Below are 22,123 nucleotides of genomic sequence, written 5' to 3'. Positions count from 1 at the left end.
TTTGAGTAAAATGTAAATTTTATATTTTCAGGAAACGAGAAATGGTCAAAATAACAAAAAACCCGGTGCTTGCAGACCTCAAATAATGCTAAGAAAACAAGTTCATAATAATTTAGACACTACAATACTAATGGTTTAACTCGGGAAGAGTTCAGAAATCAATATTTTGTGGAATAACCATGATTTTTAATCACAGCTTTCATGCGTCTTGGCATGCTTTCCACCAGTCTTTCACACTGCTGACCTTATGCCATTCCTGGTACAAAAAGTTCTTCTTTGTTTGATGGCTTGTGACTATCCATCTTCCTCTTGATTACATTCCAGAGGTTATCAATGGGGTTCAGGTCTGGAGACTGGGCTGGCCATGACAGGGATTTGATGTGGTAGTCCTTCATCCACACATTGATTGACCTAGCTGTGTGGCATGACGCCTTGTCCTGCTGGAAAAAAACAGTCCTCAGAGATGGGGAACGTTACCTGAGCAGAAGGAATCAACCGTTTTTCCACGATAACGTTATATGCGGCTTCTTTCATACGTCCTTTGCAAAGATTAACCTGCCCAATTCCAGCCTTGCTGGAGCATCCCCAGTTCTTCACCGATCCTCCACCAAATTTCACAGTGGGTGCAAGACACTCTGGCTTGTGTGCCTCTCCAAATCTCCGTCTAACCATTAGGCGACTAGGTGTTGGGCAAAGCTGAAAATTAGACTCATCAGAGAAGATTACCTTACTCAAGTCCCCTATGGCCCAATCTTTGTGGTCTTTGGCAAACTTCAGCCTGGATCTCCTTTGCTTCTCATTGATGAAAGGCTTTTTTCTAGGTTTGCATGACTTGAGCCCTGCCTCCAGGAGCCTGTTACGAACTGTTCTTGTCGTGCACTTCACCCCAGCTGCCATTTTCCATTCCTTTTGTAGGTCACTTGATGTCATCCTGCTGTTGCTGAGTGTCATTCGAATAAGATGATGGTCATCCTGGTCAGTGGAGAGTCGTTTTCGCCCTCTGCCGGTCTGTAGCTTCGTTGTCCCCAATGTCTGCTGCTTGACCTCGTTGTAATGGACTGCCATCTTAGAAATTTTAAGGATGGAGACAACATGATGCTCACTGTATCCCTCTGCTAGAAAAGCCAGAATTGAACCCTACTTTTCCTGACTCAAGACGTTTCTTTTCAACTCTTTTGGCATGGTTAAAAGTTATTTTTTCATTCACTTTTGGGATATTACTAGCACTTGTTTTGCCATCCAGCTTGTCGTATTGCAAGAGGATTATGAACACCACATCAGGTTTTTTTTATACTTTCATTCGTTAAACAAGATTTGGATCAGTTGATCACCTAATCAGCAGCACAATAAGTGGAATGAGGTGTCCTCTGGTTGGAATTCAACTGGCACTGGAATGGATTGGCTGTCAGACATGTAGAGAAGCTGATTTTTATAAAACTGTGCAGTGGTCTCTTAACTTTTGTCAGAGCTGTATATACAGTGTATGTATATGTGTATGTGTATATATATATATATATATATATAATATGTACCCAGGGTGGGCCATTTAAATGGATTCACCTGGGTGGGCTGACTTCAAAATGGCCACCATGGTCACCACCCATCTTGAAAAGTTTTCCCCCTCCCATATACTAATATGCCACTAACAGGAAGTTGATATCACCAACCGTGCCCATTAAATTTAGATGTATCCATATAAAAGGCCCACCCAGGTCTAACCTTATAAATGGCCCACCCTGTGTGTATATGTATGTATGTATGTATATATATTTTATTATTGTGATATTAATATATCTATTTTTAATTCTGTTATATCATTATTTGGTTACCACACGCAGTAGCTTGGATTTTCTTTTATATGGAGTTATGGGATGGTTCCAACTGTAGTTGTACCCTGTGCAACTCAGAGTTTGATTGGATGTCATTGCCTACGGTAAATCGATGTGGTTCTGTTGGTGGAGAGAATCTACATTCATGTCACCCTACACTCCCTGACAGAAGTTATGTTGCTTATCCATGTTATCTAAATAAAAGCTTATAACCTGATGTTAAATTCATCCATTGGTGGAATAAATTTTTCTTTTGAAAGCTGAAACCCTCCGAAATGTGGTTTAGGTTAAGAAAATAAATTGGCATCAATGCAGAAATATTGATCATTTAATGGACACAGAGTGGTCAGATTTTGGCAAGACAAACGTTTTGTCGGCCACAGAAAGTAATGTGATATTCAAACAAATAATTAACTTAAAATACAAATATATGTTGCATAACATTGGTGAATGAAGTTGTGGTGCTATTAAGGTCATATTTAATATTTTGTGTGACTTCTATGAGGTTGAAGGACTGCATCCATGCGGTTCAACAATGATTCATGCAATGTATTAATGAGGTCATCAGGAATAGCAAAGAAATGCAGTCTTACGTACCTCCCCGAGTTCATCTAGATTCTTTGGTTTTGTCTTCCAATCTTCCTCTTTCATCCTACCCCAAACATGCTCAATGATGTTCATGTCTGGTGACTGGGCTGGCCAGTCCTTGAGCACCTTAATCTTTTTTTGCCTGGAGGAACTTTGTTGTAGAGATGGATGTATGAAATGGAGCACCATCCTGCTGCAGAATTTGAACCCTTTTATGATTTGGAATATAAGAGGTAGCTAATACTTCTTGATATTTTAGGCTATTGATATTGCCTTCCACCTTGCAAAAGTTTTACACACCCCCATAATGAATGTAACACCAGACCATGATCTTTCCACCACCAAATTTAACTGTTTTCTGGGTGTATTTTGGATCCATACGGGCTCCAGTAGGTCTCCTGCAGTATTTGCCGCAGCTGTGGTGTAATTCTATTGAAGATTCATCAGAGAAATCCACCTTCTGCCACTTTTCCAGTGTCCATCTGTTTAGCAGGCTGTGGGACTTTGCAAATGCCACACGGTTTTTTATTTGCCTTTTGTTTAGTGCTGGCTTCTGGGCACTGATTCGACCATGGAGGCCATTTCGAGACAGAATCTACAAACTGTTCTAGTTGACACGGGGACTTGAGGTGACCAGGCCTGTTGGAGCTCTGCTGCAGTGGAAGAGGGGCTTGCGTTGGATTTTCTAACCACCATATGTTCCTCCTGAGCAGTTGTCTTGCGGGGTCTGCCGGACCTGGGCTTGTCAAACACATCTCGAGTCTCTTCGAATATTTTTTTTAATTCTTTGTACTTGACGCTGAGACACAAGGTGCCAGCCACCTCTGCAGTGGATCTGGTCTTCAGCCTCTTGATAATCCAGGCTTTGGTCACAGGGTGGATTTTTGGCATGTTGTCAGAGCTCAATTTGCAGCTCAAGTGAAGGTCTGGGGTGCTGGGTTTCTTTTTATGCACACCCACTAATTAACCGATCATTTACTGAGCACAGGTGAGGATGTAAACTAGGATTGGGTGCATTATATCAGGTTTCCCAGCTCCAGTCCTCAAGGCCAACCAACAGATCATGTTTTCAGGATTTCCTTAGTATTGCTCAGGTGATAATTGCTTCACCTGAGCAATCCCCACTGAAATGTAAAGTGCTGCGGAATATGTTGGTGCTATAGAAAAAAAAGGTATTATTATTATTATTATTATTATATGACCAGGCGACAAAACTTTTGTCTTGACAAAATCTGACCATTCTGTGTCCATTAAATGATCAATATGTCTGCATTGATGCCAATTTATTTTCTTAACCTAAACCACATTTCAGAGGGTTTCAGCTTTCAAAAGAATAATTTATACAACCAATGGATGAATTTAACGTCCGGTTATAAGCTTTTATTTACATAACATGGATAAGCGACATAACTTCTGTCAGGGAGTGTAGTCTCAAGGTGATGGTTCATCTGAAAAAATATGCAAAGTAACTCATACTAGCCAAACCAGCACTGTTTCAGGGTTTTTGCCCCTCATCAGTAGAGTAGGTTACTGGTTAGGTAATTGAAATGTCCAGCTGCATCTCCCGAGGGGATACAGATACTCAATGACATGACACAATGATGTATGGAGACTTAATTTCGTGGCAGTGATCCATGGGACTCTAAGTACAAAGCAATTTTGTTATGGCTTTCTTTTAGAATTTTTTTTTGTGGTGGCCATAAATTGCTTCCATGCGCTTATTTGCTTTTCCACATGATAAACATTCATTGATGTAGATCTCCTTTCCTTTTTTCACACTGTGAGGTTACCTGACTTGTAGTAATCAATGTCTTTTCTTGTGTCACATGTAATTTCTGTCTTACATAGCAATCATTATTCACAAATTGCTGCATTGGCTGGAAATTAGATTAGTGATTTCATAGTGGACCTTTTGACTAGGCTGCCACCATTGATTAGGGCTGCGTAAAGAGCCATTTAGCGTGGCATCCTTGGTTGCAGAAATTAATCAGCATCCTCACTGGAAAGTGCGGAAGATTTTTCTAGAGACTGACATAGAACAAATGAAATTCCCGTCATTTATATGATTACCTGCGGGATGGAGAACATGACCCTGCCGTTTACTGTTTGTTTGCTTCATTTGATGATTACTTTTCGCGTGATCTCCGGCCTTAATGCTAGTTATTCTAGTACAAGACTGCATATATTATTGGATGGCCACTGTTGAAAAAAAATGAAATTCTGCGTAAAACTAGTGATTTGTTTCAGAAATCAACAAAGTTGTTATCCAACATAGGAAGGAAATGAATAATAAGAAATCTAAGGAATTAACTTCATACAGAGAGTCAGTCCTTACAACTTCGCGGACAGCTGTAAATCACTTTCTATAATGAAGACAGGATTTTTTGAGGGTGTAATACCCAAACATAGCCAATAAGCAAGGGTGGCGCTGTTTTTTTAGAAAGAGGCAAGTGTCATCTTAAAAAAACGTTCTCTTATTGGGGACATTTAGTGAACAATATTGGTATTGATTTATATGAATATATGTTTATGTAATAGAGATTACTGTATATGAATGATGCATGGTTGACTACATGATAAAGATATGATGCTTTTCTATTCGTTGTGTGTGTTATACGGTTTGTATTTGCATAGGAGAATATATTAGAGGGAAGCTGTCACCTGATTCATGCGGCTCAAACCATAGTACCATAAATCAGGTATATCCCTCTCTGAAAAGCTCAGATCCGGCCGAGGACGAGAGATGAGAAAAGTCTGGCCCTGCACCCACCCGGTTCTTCCCGATGTGCTAGAGGTGATTGACAAGTCTCTCGCTTGGGGAGACACCTGTCAATCACCATTGGGAACCGGGCTTTGATGTATACTGCCGCGATTTCAGCAGCGTGAATCGAGTGATGGGTTCCTTTTTAATGTAAACATTCAGATGTTTTTTAACGGCATCTTTCAGTCATATTTTTGCCCCACTATATCTATTCTGTGTTCCTTTTTCATTGCAGGATTCAAGTCATGTAGAGGCAGCCATGAGCTAAACCTGACATCTGTGCAGTCAGCATTACAGCAGTCAGAAGGTGAGTAGTTGGTTCTGACTATTGTACTCGGTTTTAAAGAAAAATTTCAGGTTTTAGTCAACTTCAAAAAATATTGTGGACTAAGGAAGTTATTATTTGACCACTTGGTTGGGGGTCCTACCACTGGGTTTCCCCACCAAATAAGACAAGACTAAGGTCAGGAGGATTTGAATGGATAGGCGGGGCACTTGTCCTTTTTTTAAGTCTATGGCACTGATAAAGCAAAGTGCAGCATTGTGCTTAGCTGTTTTCATTTCTTCAGATATAGAGATGCTGAAAGTGTTGGCATCCATGGAATTGTTCTAGAAAATTAAGTATTTTTCCCAGAAAATTACTGCAAATACCCATGTTTTGTTATACACGTGTTTGTTTCTTTTTGTGTGTAATGGAACAACACAAAAAAAAAAAAAAAGGAAAGAGGCAAAATGGACATAATTTTATGCAGAACTCCAAAAATGGGCCAAACAAAATTGTTGACAAGCTCAAGTTAATATTTGGTTGCACACCCTTTGGAATAAATAACTGCAATCAATCGCTTTCTATAGCCATCAACAATTTTCTAACACCTCTCAGCTGGAATTTTGGCCCACTGTTCTTTTGCTCTAGGTCTCTCGTATTTGAAGGCGCCTTCTCCCAACAGCAATTTGAAGATCTCTCCACAGGTGTTCAATGGGATTTAGATCAGCATGCTGTTTTTCTTTTTCCTAAAACAAATCATTGGTGGCTGCCCAGTAGACTCAAAAGTGCATTGTCCCGATTCATTATTCCCACCACGCTCCCTGGTTGATATCACCACCCAGCTGTGAGACCAGGTGAAATGTTATGTATGCACCCATACTGCTGTTACTTTCGGATACCAATGCATTTGATCACACTAAGGAAAGTAAAGCGCCTGCACGAGTCATGGCAATAATGGAATGGCCAAAAGATTTTATTTGGCCAATTGGGTTGTTAATCCAAGCGAGAAGTATATGCCCCAAATTCACTAGTTTGCATGTGACTTCCATTTCGAAACCGCTATCATTTTTTCTGACTTTGTAAGACTTTTGACTTTGTAAGACTTTTGACTTTGTAAGACTTTTGACTTTGTAAGACTTTTGACTTTGTAAGACTTTTGACTTTGTAAGACTCTTGACTTTGTAAGACTTTTGACTTTGTAAGACTTTTGACTTTGTAAGACTCTTGACTTTGTAAGACTCTTGACTTTGTAAGACTCTTGACTTTGTAAGACTCTTGACTTTGTAAGACTCTTGACTTTGTAAGACTTTTGACTTTGTAAGACTCTTGACTTTGTAAGACTCTTGACTTTGTAAGACTCTTGACTTTGTAAGACTCTTGACTTTGTAAGACTCTTGACTTTGTAAGACTCTTGACTTTGTAAGACTTTGACTTTGTAAGACTTTAACTTTGTAAGACTTTGACTTTGTAAGACTTTGACTTTGTAAGACTTTGACTTTGTAAGACTTTGACTTTGTAAGACTTTGACTTTGTAAGACTTTGACTTTGTAAGACTTTGACTTTGTAAGACTTTGACTTTGTAAGACTTTGACTTTGTAAGACTTTGACTTTGTAAGACTTTGACTTTGTAAGACTTTGACTTAGTAAGACCCGTACAGCCATACAACCGGTTTCATTAGTAAAATCATTGTTGTTGGTTCTCTGTAAGTGGATGGAATTAGGAGGCAATGGAGGACAGATTGGCTGGAAGACGTAGTGCCCACTCGTGAGGCTTTGTCAACTGCCAAGCATTGCCTTGTAGCACACACTACTTGATAAACATGTCCTTATCTACCCTAATCATCTGCATTTTGCCATTTCTGACATCATTTCTCATTCCATCTGCAGTTTAGTTTCCTTCTATAACATTTGCAATGTTGATTTGGCAGTTCCCATCCATAACCGATCACACAGCCTTAGAGAGAAGGGAACCAAAAAAAACAGTTTTGCCTACATCCGTGATAAACAGCAATTTATAGATCTGCAGATCCCACGTTACAACGTAATACGTAGGTTTTCATTGTAGAGGAGCATTGCGTGGTGACTTTTACAAAGATAATTTATCATGTATGGGATAAAGATTGAAAACAGTTCTTCTTAAGTCTATAAAAAGTGGGTGTAAGAGCAGAATGGCTGCTTTATGTTAGTGCACAGATGGCCAATCTAGTTTTTGTTTACTTGTGCTTCTAATGGATTTCTATTTTATATTTGTCATGTTTAGGGAAGGTTGTGCAGATCGGAAAGCATAGCTCCTATAGTGCAGGATAAACGGTAGCTTGACTCGCCGCCTGCTGCGCTAAATCTCATCTACCGTTATATATTTATGGGAACAAAGTAGATTTACATTGAAATCCAGCCTCCTGTAACAATGATTTTTTTATCCATGCTATGTAAATAACAATGCTCATAAAGCACCCAAGTTTCCGTAGAAAGCTTTGTTTCCTCACAATTTTTCATGAGGGTTTGTTGCAAATATAATAATAAAATGTAATAAAGAAGGAAAATCCCCCGTACATTCCTTATGTTACATACTGCGCACAAGAACACAGCCCCAGACTTATCATTCATTATTTCTTAAAATTAAATGCCCTTGGAAATATGCAATAGTGAATTTGTAGACAGATCAATGATGATAATTGTGCTATGGCACCCAACCCTTTATATGGCTGGCTTCACACGGCTTGGAATACTTAGAACTTTAAAAGCCCCCAGGGACAGAGCGCATGCTGTAGACTAGTCGGACAGGCGGGTCCCCAGCGGCTTCTCCCCTGCCACTACCGTTGATTGACAGGGGTCTGTCTATATGTGTCAACAGATGGTGAGAACCTGACGGGGACCAGCCTGTCCGATTAGTCCACATCGCGGACTCGGCCTCGGTGGTATGTTTTTCTCTGAATCTCCGCAGCATTTCCGAGTCAAACATACTTTTCTGCGTTCATACAGCCAGTGCCTGATTCATGCTGCCCACAGATTGGGCACCATGTATCAGGTTCACTTTAAAAGAGATGAAGATATAAGAGGTGTTTCCACTGCAAAATAATTGGGAATAAGCATTGTTAAAAATGCTTGTTTCATTATCTTGCTGATCCCCTGATGAATGAACATAAAAGATCGTCATTCTTGGACGTGCATTGTCTTGTGTGAACAGGACTCGCACTGTGGAGATCTATGGCCTATGGGCACTGAGCGTTTGAGTATAGATTGCTCAGTCCACATTGTTTGCTTTGGTTGGGCAGGCAAACAACCACTGATCGGTCGGCAGATGTATTGTGCCACTGGTTTCTCTGTGAAAATTGGCATTTGGAGGTCCCTATAAAAACGGCTCAATATGGTGCCAGTTGTTGTCATGCAAGAAATGAGACAATTTTTTTTCCCATCCACAAGCTTTCAATGAACACTTGGAACAATTCCCTACCATCTTGTATGAAAACAATGTATTTCCTTTGGGTTTGAGGAGTCCTGCACCAACTCTTTCTGCCAAATAAAAAAGGCATGGAACCAAGCAGGAGGTTTCTTACTCCCACAGGGCGTGATAAAGTATAGTGGACTCACTAGACCACTGATGCTGCAGTGGCGGCTGTATACCCGATACTCAAGAGACAGGAGAGTGGATCTCATGAACCAAAAGATATTTATTAACAAGGTTAAACAAAAAGGGAAAAGGTGTCAGAGGGAAGGAACCTCTGGATCACGGCACTATACCACATAGTGGAGCATTGGGCAAGGTATACCCCTATACAAGGATTCCCCCGTCACACCAGGTGGCCTAAATGCTGCGTATCCTGGACCAGAGGACGACCCGTATTGACTGACTGGAAACACTATGGAATACTTGGCTCTGCTGGTGGAGAGAATCCCGGAAGCTCCGTGAAATCCCAGAAAGGCTGATCCCGCCGGTAGCAGTAACTGGAGGGTTCCTTGAGGAGAGGCTTAGGCTGGTTTCACACTTGCGTTTTTTTTGCGCTGTGTTTTTGCGCAAAAAAAGCATGTGTTTTTTTTCCTATACTTTACATGGGTGCGCATACACATGCGTTTGTACGCGTTTGTATGCGCATGCGTTTTGTTGTAGTGTGCGCCCGGGCGCACAAAATGCATCCTGTTGCATTTTTTGTGCGCCCGACTTGTCTAAAAAAAACCCATGCGCACGCAATGCGCACAAAAATCACCCAAAGACCCATTATAGTCTGAGTGCGCTGACTATGCGCACGTCAGCGCAAAAAAAGCATGCAATTTTTTTTAAAAAACCATGCGCAAAAACACAAAAAACGCACACAAGCGCATGATGCGTTTATGTGCGTTTGCTCTGCGCACGGTGGGCAGCGCAACAAAACGCAAGTGTGAAAGTAGCCTAAGCCAGCTTGGAGTGGGAATCGGAGTGACCAGAGGGATCCAGGATAGGAATCGCCAGAAGAGGATTCTGTGAAAACAGAGAAGTCAGTATAGTGCAGAGCGTGGCCCGAAGATGAGGCAACAATCCCAGAGAATGAACACGTTGCCCAGGCACCTCCCTTAAGGGGAGGATGCCATTTGTGCACAGAGCATCACAGCACAGACAGCTCTAATAGAGAACAGGTGCCCTGCTGTTTTAAGTATATGCAGGAAGCGGGGCGCGCCTCCTAAGAGCATTTCCAAGAGGCCTGCCAAGAGGATGCAGATTCTTAGCAGAGAAAGAAGCAGCTGATCGTCTGGAGCCACGGACAGGGTGAGTAGTACCCGTGGAGCTGCGGGATAGACGCCGGTCTCCCTGCACAGCAGAGATTGGGCCTGCGGCTGAGGGCATGACAAGCTTCTCCCCTTTAAGTGCAAATTAGTAGCCATATTGCCTAACTTTTTGGTATCTACCTCCTTGGCTGAGAGACAAAATGTCTTATCATGGTAGATCAAGATATCCGCCTTCTTTGCCCATCTGAATCCCCCTTCCTTGCCCATCCCAATAAGCTGGCACCTCAGTTATAGTTCCCTAAGGAGCAGCATACCGAGTGTGGTGGATCTCTAACACTTGCATTAATATAGTCCACTTACCGGCTGTATTCTGCTATTCTCTGTTCCGCTCAGAAATATATTTATGCTCTAGAAATCCCTTACCACATTTTGATACCTAAGGGATTTGCAAGAATCTTCACATAAATAGGCAGTAAGCTCGCAGCTTAGCACCTTACACCCGCAGAATCTCACCTCGCTTTATCAGCGGCAGCCTCCGCTTTTTCATCAGGCCTTAGGAGGTTTCCAGGTTTAGCTTCTTTTTTTTTTATTTCTATCAAGACATTAGTTCAGTTTTCAAGAGATATAAAAGCAATTTACTGAAAGTATCTCCATTCACCAGAAAACCTTACCCTGTTTACAATTAATGGACCATTTAACCGATTGTGACAATATATTATTTCCAGCAGCTTATGAGTATTTTGTGCTAATGTTACTCGTAAAAAGAAGGAAGATCACAAATGCAGGCTGCTCAAAGTGTAAGGGAACTAGATACATGGGAAGTTGCTTTTTGCAGAGGTGAAATATCAGATCATTACATAATGGGGACATTTCATACATACTGACTTTAGATTAGAGAATGTGATGTTAAATATGATACATGGGCAAAACGAGATCCTCCACAGAAGTTATAGGAATATATTCTGCAAATCTTCACATTCACTGCTTTCACAATAGTGATTTGATATACTGTAGGGTGTCCATCCTAATGACTAAAGGGTACCAATGTAGCCACCAAACTGTTGTCTATGAAAGGAAAGATAACAATACAAAGATAAAATGTGGAAAACTAGGGAAAAGGTGCAGGAATAAGAATTTACAAGGTGAGGACAAAAGTGCTAAAACAAAAGGTTTTACAAGACAAACGAAAAAGGTAAAGTAATAAAAAGATTACAAGACGAGGAGGATAAGGTACAGGGACATACAATGTTGGAAAACAAGAGATATGGTAATACAACAAGAGAGATTCTAAGACAAGGGGAAAAAGTACAGGAGCATTAACAACTGCAAGATGGGAGAAAGTACTGGATTAAGAGAGACAGCCAGACAAGGGGATAAGGTAGTGGAACAAGAAGGACTTCAAGACAAGAGGGATAATACTGGAACTAGAGGGACTGCAAGGCAAGGTGAATAAGGTTCAGGAACATAAAGGACTTCAAGACAAGCGGGTCAAAGTACTAGAACCATAGCTCCCAACTGTACCAGATTCAGTGGAACTGTCCCGATTTGGGGGCTCAGTCCCGGCACGTCAGGGCTTTGTCACGACTTTTAATACTCACCTCTGTCCCACATCGTCATTAGACACTGGACCAGAATCCCATTAATCAATCCGTTCATCTTTAGTCCTAACTGTCTTGAATACAGTGGACAGTCCCAGATTTGGGTCTACACCCTACAGTCTGGGACGTTGGCTGAATGTTCCTCACTACCACCACCCCTGACATCCCCTCCTGCCATGAGAGAAAAAAATGGTAAATGGGTGTGTTCGGGTGTGGCCAGGGGCATGGCCAAAATGTGCCCCTCTTTCTGTTCTTGAAATGTTGGGATGTATACTGGAGCAAGAGGAACAGCAAGACAAGTGCAAGGCAAAGTGCTGGAACAAGAGGGAACTGCAAGCAAGGGGGATAAGGTATAGAAATGTGAAGGACTATAAAACAAAGGGGCAAAGGTACTGGAACCAGAGGGACCACAATACTTGGGGGATTACATACAGGAAAATGAGGGTCTGCAAGACAAAGGAAATAAGGTGTTCAAAACAGAGGGGAAAAGGTGGTGAAACAAGAGGGATAAGGTGCTAGAATAAGTATAATTGCAAAACAAAGGGGAAAGATTCTGGAACAAGAAAGAAGTAGAAGTTGGGTAGTAAAAAGAGCTGGAACAAGTGTAGTCAGTGGAAAGCTTATGTAGCAAGTGGAGGTACTGTAGATGCTTGGTGCTCTTGCACTGGAAACAGCTGTAATAAAATTACTGTTGCAAAACTGACTTTTCAATTCCTTGAAGTTCATTGGTTCCTTGCTTGCCTCCTTGTCAGGGATTATAAGCCCAGTATACAGTAGGTACGTCACCTCGCTCCGTGAACTCCGAAGATACTTTCCTTGACAAAGTCTCATGAGCAGATCATATCGTCTTCTCATTTACTGTAATTGCTCCCGGGGATTATCACCACTGCACACTAATGAATGCACACTGCTCTTTTAATACCTATGTACAGTTTGCATTTCTCTATTGACACCGTAATCATTTAAAGAGAGTAAGAACAGATAACTGCTGGTAATACAGCTCATTCTGTAACCATTCAGCCAATATTTTGGAATAGAAATAGGTTTCTATTCCCATTAGCTGCTTATAAGGAACGTAGCGAAATGTATAATATTACGTTATTAAATGAAGTAAATGGGCACATGGAGCAAAGTGCCTGGTACCTCTGGTTCAATGAGAGGTCCTTGTGTGGCTCTCGGTGACTGTCTATGACTGCCATTGAAGCTGTGTAGGAACCAGGATATTTCAATGAATAAAAAAACAAAACAAATGCTGATAAGTCTTGTAGGGTTTCCTGCAGCTTCCTACCTCTTCATAAATGGCTGTTGTATAATTATATAAAATGGTAAAAAGAGGATAACATATAACATATATTTAACATATTCAATTTATTCTGAAATTCCCTAAATTCCTAAACGTAATACAACTGTGTATTTGCAAAATAAGCTGTGTGTGTACATGAGGAATAACACTATTTATTGTCGTTATTTGACGTGACTCCTGCATTTTCATTTCATTTCTGCAGTCTCAGTATCTTTAAAGTGAACCTGTCATGCAATAAAGCGCTATTAACCAGCTGATATGGGCCGGTGCCGTTTCAGTCAAGGCTGAGTATTGGAGCCGGCTGTCAGTCACTGCCGAGACGCGGTTACAGCATCGCTGGCCCATTCCTTGACTGAAAGCCCGAGCCTGTCTGGAGGAATTAAGCTAATTTCCTCCTGGCAGCGCGGCTCGTAGGGGCGCCGGTCAGCTTCAGAATGCTGTTAACCTGCAGATTAACCCCAAGTCTGCAGGTTAATAGTGTATTTTTACATTACAGGTTCCCTTTAATTTTCCGTTCTCTTTGCGGTAGAGGGTGTAGACTAGTAGCTTTGATGTCTCCCGTATACAATACAAGGAAACAAAGGTATTTCTGCTTTTTTTTTCTATGTGTTACACAGAGACAGAAGCAGCAGAGGCTTGGAGGATATTATACAGCATAATTGAGCTGTGTACCTGTTAATCCAGCCTGCAATATAGTAAAACAGTTGGTTGAAGCTGCAACAAGATCTCCGATTCTCATTGTGCTCAGTTAATTTCTTGCTACATTTCCAATACAAAAAACAAAGGAAACGGTACAATGCACAGTTATAAGAAAATATGGTCCAACAAATAATTTATTTCAAAATTTATTTAAATAAAAAATGTCAATAAATAATGCCCTATATCAGTAGCAAAATAACAAGAATCGTAAACTATCATTGTATATTTAAATGGTAAAGATGCCCTAGTCTGTCCCATCCCCTACTGCCCCCTTCCCCGGTTCACCATATACATGCCGTTCCAGAACCACGTATAAATAGTAATGAGAGCCAGCAGCGGCAGTAATATGAAACAATAAATGTCACTCTGTTTTATGAGCTCATCGTCTGACTTCAAAAGGAACGGTTTCCAGGAAATAGCCGAGCTTTCTGAAAGGTGACTTTTTATCATTCTTCAGTATATTCCCGGAATATTAATGAATTTGCTGGATCATAAAAAGACTGGGAGTAAACATCCCCCAAAATGTACAAACCTGTGAAAGAAAATTTAGAGGAAAAATAGTACAAAAATGAGTGAAACATAAATAGCTATCTCTTCCATGTGTCACCAGGCCATCTTAGTCTGGAGAAAACACAATATATGGTAGTTTGGGCACACTGTAACAATGTATCATTCATTAGCTACTCCACAAGAAGATAAGAACTGTATTACATTTCATTTTGTGTCACTTGGGCCAGGAAAATGACAAAGATAAAACTTTAGTTACTTTCATCTATTATTTACCATTACCACAATGTATTATTGATATTGATGAGCGAATGTGCTTGGATATCGTCTTATCCGAGTATCGCAGGCGTGCTCGTATATTATGTTTGAGTCCCTGCGGCTGCATGATTTGCGGCTGTTAGACAGCCTGAACACACAGACAATGCTCACATTTGTTGAGGCTGTCTAACAGCCACAAATCATGCAGCCGCAGGGACTCGAACATAATATATGAGCACGCCCGAGATACTTGGATAAGACATTATCCAAGCACGTTCGCTCATCACTAATTATTGACTGTGGTGTTGTTGTCTAAAAGATTAAGCTCTGAATGGTGTTTTGTTTACAAGAAATGATCAGCAAATTCACACGATACATGATCATTTCTAGATCGGGGATGACCTGATGCTAAGACCACAGTAATCATCAGCGTGGGCCATTTTAGTCCCTCGTCTAAATGTAGCGGAAAGTCATGTGCTTGACCGTCGTTCTGTTCATTTTTGATGGATCTGCCATGGATGGAGCATCAGTCGATCATGCGCACAGTCACATTACTAAAATGGGTGAAGAAGGCAAAATTGCCTCAACACCTTCTCCGCTCCCACTGAGACCCCCACTGATCTAGAAGGTATAACATGTCCTGTAGATGGGTAATCATTTTTGGTAACTTGAATATCCCTTTAACTATGAAAGATCAGATATATGGAGGCTATGACAAGGCGTCAATATTTTCCAATAAAGAAAAATATTTTTAAACCGTTTCCCAATTAGATTGCTTCTTTTAATTAAAAAAAAACAAAAAAAAAACTATAATCTTATTGGGTTCTGCTGGTTTTAATAAATCTCCCCAAGAGGATCACTTTTTTGTTAAAAATATCCCCAATAAATGTAAATAATTCTGTAAGGCTAGTTTCACACTAGCGTATGGAGGAGCTGCTGAGGGATGGGGACGTCCTCCGTGAATCTCTGCCCACTGCCGCGCCTCCTCCGTTCAACTTCACCTCCGTCAGCAAAATCCAACACGTTGCGTTCGGCGCAGGTCGCCGCACTGTCAAAACGACGCATGCTGAGGCATCCGCATACATTGCCATGGCCTGCGTACCCAATGCTAAAGATCGGGTATGCAGGCCGCATGCCGATGGAGGCAGAGCTGAATGGAGGAGGTGCAGCAGTGGACAGAGGTTCAGGGAGGAAGTCCGCATCCCTCCGCAGCTCCTCCATACGCTAGTGTGAAACTATCCTAAGGCTAAATGTCAAATAATAAATTGCTGCTGATAAATTTCTTAGTTATTTCTGTTTCCAAAAAAGGTAGCTGTCTTTTCTTCCTTTTTTTCTCTTCCTATTTTTATGCTGGAGATTTTTTCCCATTCTGATGCCTGGAACGAAAAAAAAAACATAAAAAGCGCCCCGAAAAACACACTAGACTTTGTCCACATGTAGCGTTTCTATGCATTTTTCCATCTGGATTTTGTGCGGAATAAATACATCTTTTTACCATAATGGTAAAGCAAATGATAATTCTGTAATCTCATTCACATCGTGCATTTTTTTTTTTTTTTATTTCTCTTTTTGATCTGTTTTTTTTTTTTTTTTTTTTTTTAAACTGTAGCATGTCAATTCTTTCAGTGTTTTCATTGCAGCTGAAATCAAAATGGCTTAACACCATAAAAATGCATTTAAAAAAAATGACATAAAGCGCATAAATTCCGTTGTGGTTTTGTGGTCAAAGCCTTTTGTTTTTATCGTAGAAAAAAAAAACATCGAAGAGGCTATGTGTAAGCACACACTAAAAAATAAATTCACATTTGTTTCATTGTGGTTTTCCAGCCATAGCCTGCACTTTACAAGAAGGGAAAATAAAGCATACACATTCTGGGAGAACATACTTTTATACAGGAAAGTTCAGTCAGCAGTAATACATGTATAAGGTGAGGGCGTACGAGACATTTTTGCAATTTGACATAAAAAAAAACCTGAGTGATCATTTCTAATACTGAGATGCCTTATGATACAAAATTTTGAGATTTTTCTTTTTTTCCAGACCACCGAACACTGCAGATTTCGAGATCTACAGTATATTTTAGGAATACTGCATAATTCTAGATACAAAACAGAATGGGAACGTGTGAGCAAGGGGTAGAGAAGAATGATATATTTGGAAGTCGCCTCGCTACACTCATCAGGAGAGCTTTAAACTAGAACAATGTGGGAAGGGAAGCAAAAGGCCAGAAAAAGCCATACACCTGACAAATGCTATTGAGAACTCTGCTATTAGAAGTGGAAAGGAAGAACAAAGACAAAATAATCTAATTAATAAAAATATTGGAGAAAGAGAAACCAATCACAACCTAAAATGTTTCTATACTAATGCACAAAGCATGGGCAACAAACAAGGAGAATTGGAACTACTAACACAGGAAAAGAAATATGATGTCATTGGAATCACTGAAACTTGGTGGGACAATACACATGATTGGAATACAAGGCTAGAAGGATACAACTTATTTGCAAGAAACAGACTTGATAAACGAGGAGGAGGTGTCACATTGTAAGTTAGAAACGCGTATATCTGCACAGAGATTGAAGCCTCAGAGACTGGGAGTTCTGTGGAAACTGTTTGGGTAAGAATACAAGGACAGAACAATGGAAAGGACCAGGGCTGTGGAGTCAGAGTCGTGGAGTCGGTATAAAATGGTCCGACTCCTAAAATATGTAATAAATTGGGTACAGTAGTTCAATGCAGAATGTGCTGAATATTTTTTCATAGTAATTTGGGAAAGTTATTAAATGTCCTATAAATGGCTGTTCTATTCCTGATCTAAGGCTACATTCACACACAGCGTTTTTGCTGCGTCTTTTGAGGATACGTTTTTCAGCTGCAAAAGAAGATCAGCTTTTTAAAAAACCGCATCACCTGAAAGGTTTTTGAGCTCATAGATAATGTTTTCAATAGCAAAAGCAGATTGGAAATCTGCTCTATCTATCCATTTATCCATATCTGTCTCCATATCTTATCTGTACCAAAAAGAATGAAAGCCGGGTAGCACACAGACTAACACTCCTTCTTTTTTTTTTTTTTTTTTTTTTTTTTTTTTAGCACCAGTCAGGTACACCTCATAGCTGCCCAAAAGGACGCCCAGGACAGGCATTGCTCGTCTTCAGTAACACATCAACATCAATTGATAGTTGGAATAAATACACTGCATTCACCACATCTTAAGGTGCAGGCTTTATTTTCAGGTGTAGGGGTGTGCAGTATAAGGTTCTGCAGCAGCTGAGGTGTGCAGTATGAGATTCTGCGGAACAGTATGAGGTTCTGCCCCCCCCCTAGTTTTGATCCTGGCTAACACCATTTCTTATAGATATGGCGAACCCTCAGGTAAACCTAAATGAAGGTCAATGGACACAGGTGGCTGAATTGAAGGAATTGCTTAATCACCTATTTACCGTGGCTAAAAAATTACAAGCTGAGGATTTAACTCCTGGCATTTTCATAAGGGAGTGGAAGAACTTGCTATTTTGCCTGTCCCAAAGAGGAGATTTAATCGCAGATGGCATTTCTGCTTCAATGAAATTGAGAGAGAAACAGCTATTGGAAAATAAAATTTTTCTGGCAGCTGTTTATGTGGACCCAAATCATCATAAACTGCTTGATGATCAACAGCTTACTAAAGGAAAAGAAACTCTGACTGAGGTAGCAGTTAGGATGAGTGGGCCTACAGGAGGACTGCCAGGCGCAAGAGGACTTGGGTCCTGACAGTGCTACTGCTGCTATTTCTTCATCCTCATCAGATGAGAAGTTTGACTTTGACAAGTATTTGGATGATATGGAGCAGGCAAAGCGTTGCTGCAAGGAAAAAGATTTCACTCCGTCTCCTATAGCAAGCAGATTGAGCATATTTCAGCAAAATGTTTCACTTACTCTCAAAGAAAAATTCAACCGTGAACTGATTGTGCATGAGGCAATTCCTTTATACTTGGAAATTGTTAGAGATGTTGCCCATGTGGTTACGGCTTTGCCTCCAACCCAATTTACTGTAGAAAGGTGGCTCTCTGGCCTTAAAATTATTAGGTCAGATTTTAGGTCATCTATGAAGGAGGATCTGATGGAGGCAATTCTATTTCTTAGAACAAATTCATAGACTGCACAAATGTTATTTAGTATGTTTTTGTTGAAAACTGTTTTTTGCCACTTACATAGTTTATTACATAGTGTTTTATTTATATATATATATATATATATATATATATATATATATTTATATATATGTATATGTAATTGATATTACATATATATACAGTGCCTACAAGTAGTATTCAACCCCCTGCAGATTTAGCAGGTTTACACATTCGGAATTAACTTGGCATTGTGACATTTGGACTGTAGATCAGCCTGGAAGTGTGAAATGCACTGCAGCAAAAAAGAATGTCATTTCTTTGTTTAATTTTTTTTTAAATTGTGAAAAGTTTATTCAGAGGGTCATTTATTATTCAACCCCTCAAACCACAAGAATTCTGTTTGGTTCCCCTAAAGTATTAAGAAGTATTTCAGGCACAAAGAACAATGAGCTTCACATGTTTGGATTAATTATCTCTTTTTCCAGCCTTTTCTGACTATTTAAGACCCTCCCCAAACTTGTGAACAGCACTCATACATGGTCAACATGGGAAAGACAAAGGAGCATTCCAAGGCCATCAGAGACAACATCGTGGAGGGTCACAAGGCTGGCAAGGGGTACAAAACCCTTTCCAAGGAGTTGGGCCTACCTGTCTCCACTGTTGGGAGCATCATCCGGAAGTGGAAGGCTTATGGAACTACTGTTAGCCTTCCACGGCCTGGACAGCCTTTGAAAGTTTCCTCCCGTGCCGAGGCCAGGCTTGTCCGAAGAGTCAAGGCTAACCCAAGGACAACAAGGAAGGAGCTCCGGGAAGATCTCATGGCAGTGGGGACATTGGTTTCAGTCAATACCATAAGTAACGTACTCCACCGCAATGGTCTCCGTTCCAGACGAGCCCGTAAGGTACCTTTACTTTCAAAGCGTCATGTCAAGGCTCGTCTACAGTTTGCTCATGATCACTTGGAGGACTCTGAGACAGACTGGTTCAAGGTTCTCTGGTCTGATGAGACCAAGATCGAGATCTTTGGTGCCAACCACACACGTGACGTTTGGAGACTGGATGGCACTGCATACGACCCCAAGAATACCATCCCTACAGTCAAGCATGGTGGTGGCAGCATCATGCTGTGGGGCTGTTTCTCAGCCAAGGGGCCTGGCCATCTGGTCCGCATCCATGGGAAGATGGATAGCACGGCCTACCTGGAGATTTTGGCCAAGAACCTCCGCTCCTCCATCAAGGATCTTAAGATGGGTCGTCATTTCATCTTCCAACAAGACAACAACCCAAAGCACACAGCCAAGAAAACCAAGGCCTGGTTCAAGAGGCAAAAAATCAAGGTGTTGGAGTGGCCTAGTCAGTCTCCTGACCTTAACCCAATTGAAAACTTGTGGAAGGAGCTCAAGATTAAAGTCCACATGAGACACCCAAAGAACCTAGATAACTTGGAGAAGATCTGCATGGAGGAGTGGGCCAAGATAACTCCAGAGACCTGTGCCGGCCTGATCAGGTCTTATAAAAGACGATTATTAGCTGTAATTGCAAACAAGGGTTATTCCACACAATATTAAACCTAGGGGTTGAATAATAATTGACCCACACTTGTATGATTAAAATTTATTAAAATTTAACTGAGCAACATAACTTTTTGGTTTGTAAGATTTATGCATCTGTTAATAAATCCTGCTCTTGTGTGAAGTTTGAAGGCTCTAACTTATTTGCATCTTATCAAACCTGCTAAATCTGCAGGGGGTTGAATACTACTTGTAGGCACTGTATATATAATCGATATTACATATATATGTAATCAATATTACATAGTGTATTACATATTTACAATTTATTACAGTTTTTTGTGTTCTAAAGTTGTATTCCAATAAATATATATGTTCTATCGAAATATCTTGATTATTGTATCATAAAAATGATTAAATGTCTGATGTTCACATTGTACTACAATACATTTTTCACTTAAATATAAGCAACATATGTCGGAGTCGTGGAGTCGATGGAAGGGAAATTGAGGAGTCGGAGTCGCAGGTTTGGCTTACCGACGCCACAGCCCTGTGTAATAACCCTGCTGGCATCACTGCATGGCCTCCCATCCCCCGCACACCAACTTACTTTCTGCTTCAAGCCATGCTGTGAATTCTGTCTGTTGCCAGCTCTGCGCCTCTGCTCTCCATGTTTCCAGACTGTGTGTATAGGGGGGCGGCGCCTGAACTCTCTGGTTCTTATGCAGTCAGGGTGCACCTGTGTAATCTGTCCCTTACCAATCACCTAGAGCCCTTGACTATTTAGTTTCGCCACACCCACTGACCTTTGCCTGTGCAATGTCTATACTCAGTATCTTGCTGCTGAGGAAGCCAGGCCCTGTCCTGTGTATCTCCTTCTCTGTAGGAATACTCTTTGTGTCGCTTTGTACCTTGTCCGCCTGCCAGGAGGCAGAATATCCTGGTCCTTGTGTCTTTGTCCTGGTGTCTCTGTCTGAACTCAGTCTTACCTCTGTCTGTCAGTCTCCTTGTTTGTGGTTCCTTCTCTGCCGTGTCTTTCCTTGTGTCCCCCCTGTCTGTGCATCGGCTCCCTAGCGGCTCTGTCTGCACGGCTCCCTAGCGGCTCTGTCTGCACGGCTCCCTAGCGGCTCTGTCTGTACGGCTCCCTAGCGGCTCTGTCTGCACGGCTCCCTAGCGGCTCTGTCTGCACGGCTCCCTAGCGGCTCTGTCTGCACGGCTCCCTAGCGGCTCTGTCTGCACGGCTCCCTAGCGGCTCTGTCTGCACGGCTCCGCACTCCTGCAGTTCTGCCTACCTGCACCTCCTGTGTGAACAGGTCTAAACCTGTTCCTTCATATTCCACTCCTTCCTGCCTATATCCATACCTGCACCTCTTGTGTGAACAGGTCCAAACCTGTTCTCTCATACACCACTCCCTCCTGCCTGCCTACACCTGCTGTGTGAACAGGTCCCTACCTGCCCCTCCTCTTACCACGCCAGTCTGTCCTGTGTCTCCAAGCCGTGCCCACCTGTCTGGTGTCTCCAAGCCGTGCCCACCTGTCTGGTGTCTCCAAGCCGTGCCCGCCTGTCTGGTGGCTCCAAGCCGTGCCCGCCTGTCTGGTGTCTCCAAGCCGTGCCCGCCTGTCCTGTGTCTCCAAGCAGTGCCCGCCTGTCCTGTGTCTCCAAGCCGTGCCCGCCTGTCCTGTGTCTCAGCCTGCTTGTCACTCGCACCTGTCCAGGTGTCCTGTTCCCGAGTGGGATCAGCAGCCACAGCCAGACACCACCCTGGAGTGGCACCCGGCAGCTACCTGCCGCACAAGCCTGACCTCACCATCAGAGGCTCCAGTGAAGACCAAGGTAGCTGCCGTAGTTACGCCCCTTCCAGGGTAGTCTGGTTTGTGGCACAGTGGGGCCACAACCCCCGGCTCGCGCCATTCAGTCAAGGCGCGAGCGTGACACCCTGGAAAGGACACCATTGTAGGCATTTACTGCAGGCCGCCTGTGCAA

General features: G+C 41.7%; 1 protein-coding gene across 10 annotated transcripts in view; it reads left to right on the top strand.

The window, feature by feature from the left end:
- The window catches only part of APBB2 (amyloid beta precursor protein binding family B member 2), a 432,059-nt gene that overhangs the window by 81,385 nt on the left and 328,551 nt on the right, over positions 1-22,123 (top strand). For 9 of the 10 annotated variants that reach the window (XR_012227058.1, XM_073561132.1, XM_073561128.1 and 6 more), the window contains one exon: positions 5,414-5,485. The gene's annotated coding sequence lies outside the window, so the exon portion shown is untranslated. Of the gene's footprint in view, positions 1-5,413; positions 5,486-16,336; positions 16,438-22,123 lie in introns of all 10 variants that reach the window. The other variant, XM_073561129.1, reaches the window with a different exon arrangement.

This window comes from Dendrobates tinctorius, unplaced genomic scaffold, assembly GCF_039654945.1.
Source record: "Dendrobates tinctorius isolate UK_male_01 unplaced genomic scaffold, ASM3965494v1 ptg000314l, whole genome shotgun sequence".
In the NCBI taxonomy this organism is placed as follows: Eukaryota; Metazoa; Chordata; class Amphibia; order Anura; family Dendrobatidae; genus Dendrobates; species Dendrobates tinctorius.
This window is presented reverse-complemented; position numbering and strand designations above follow the sequence as displayed.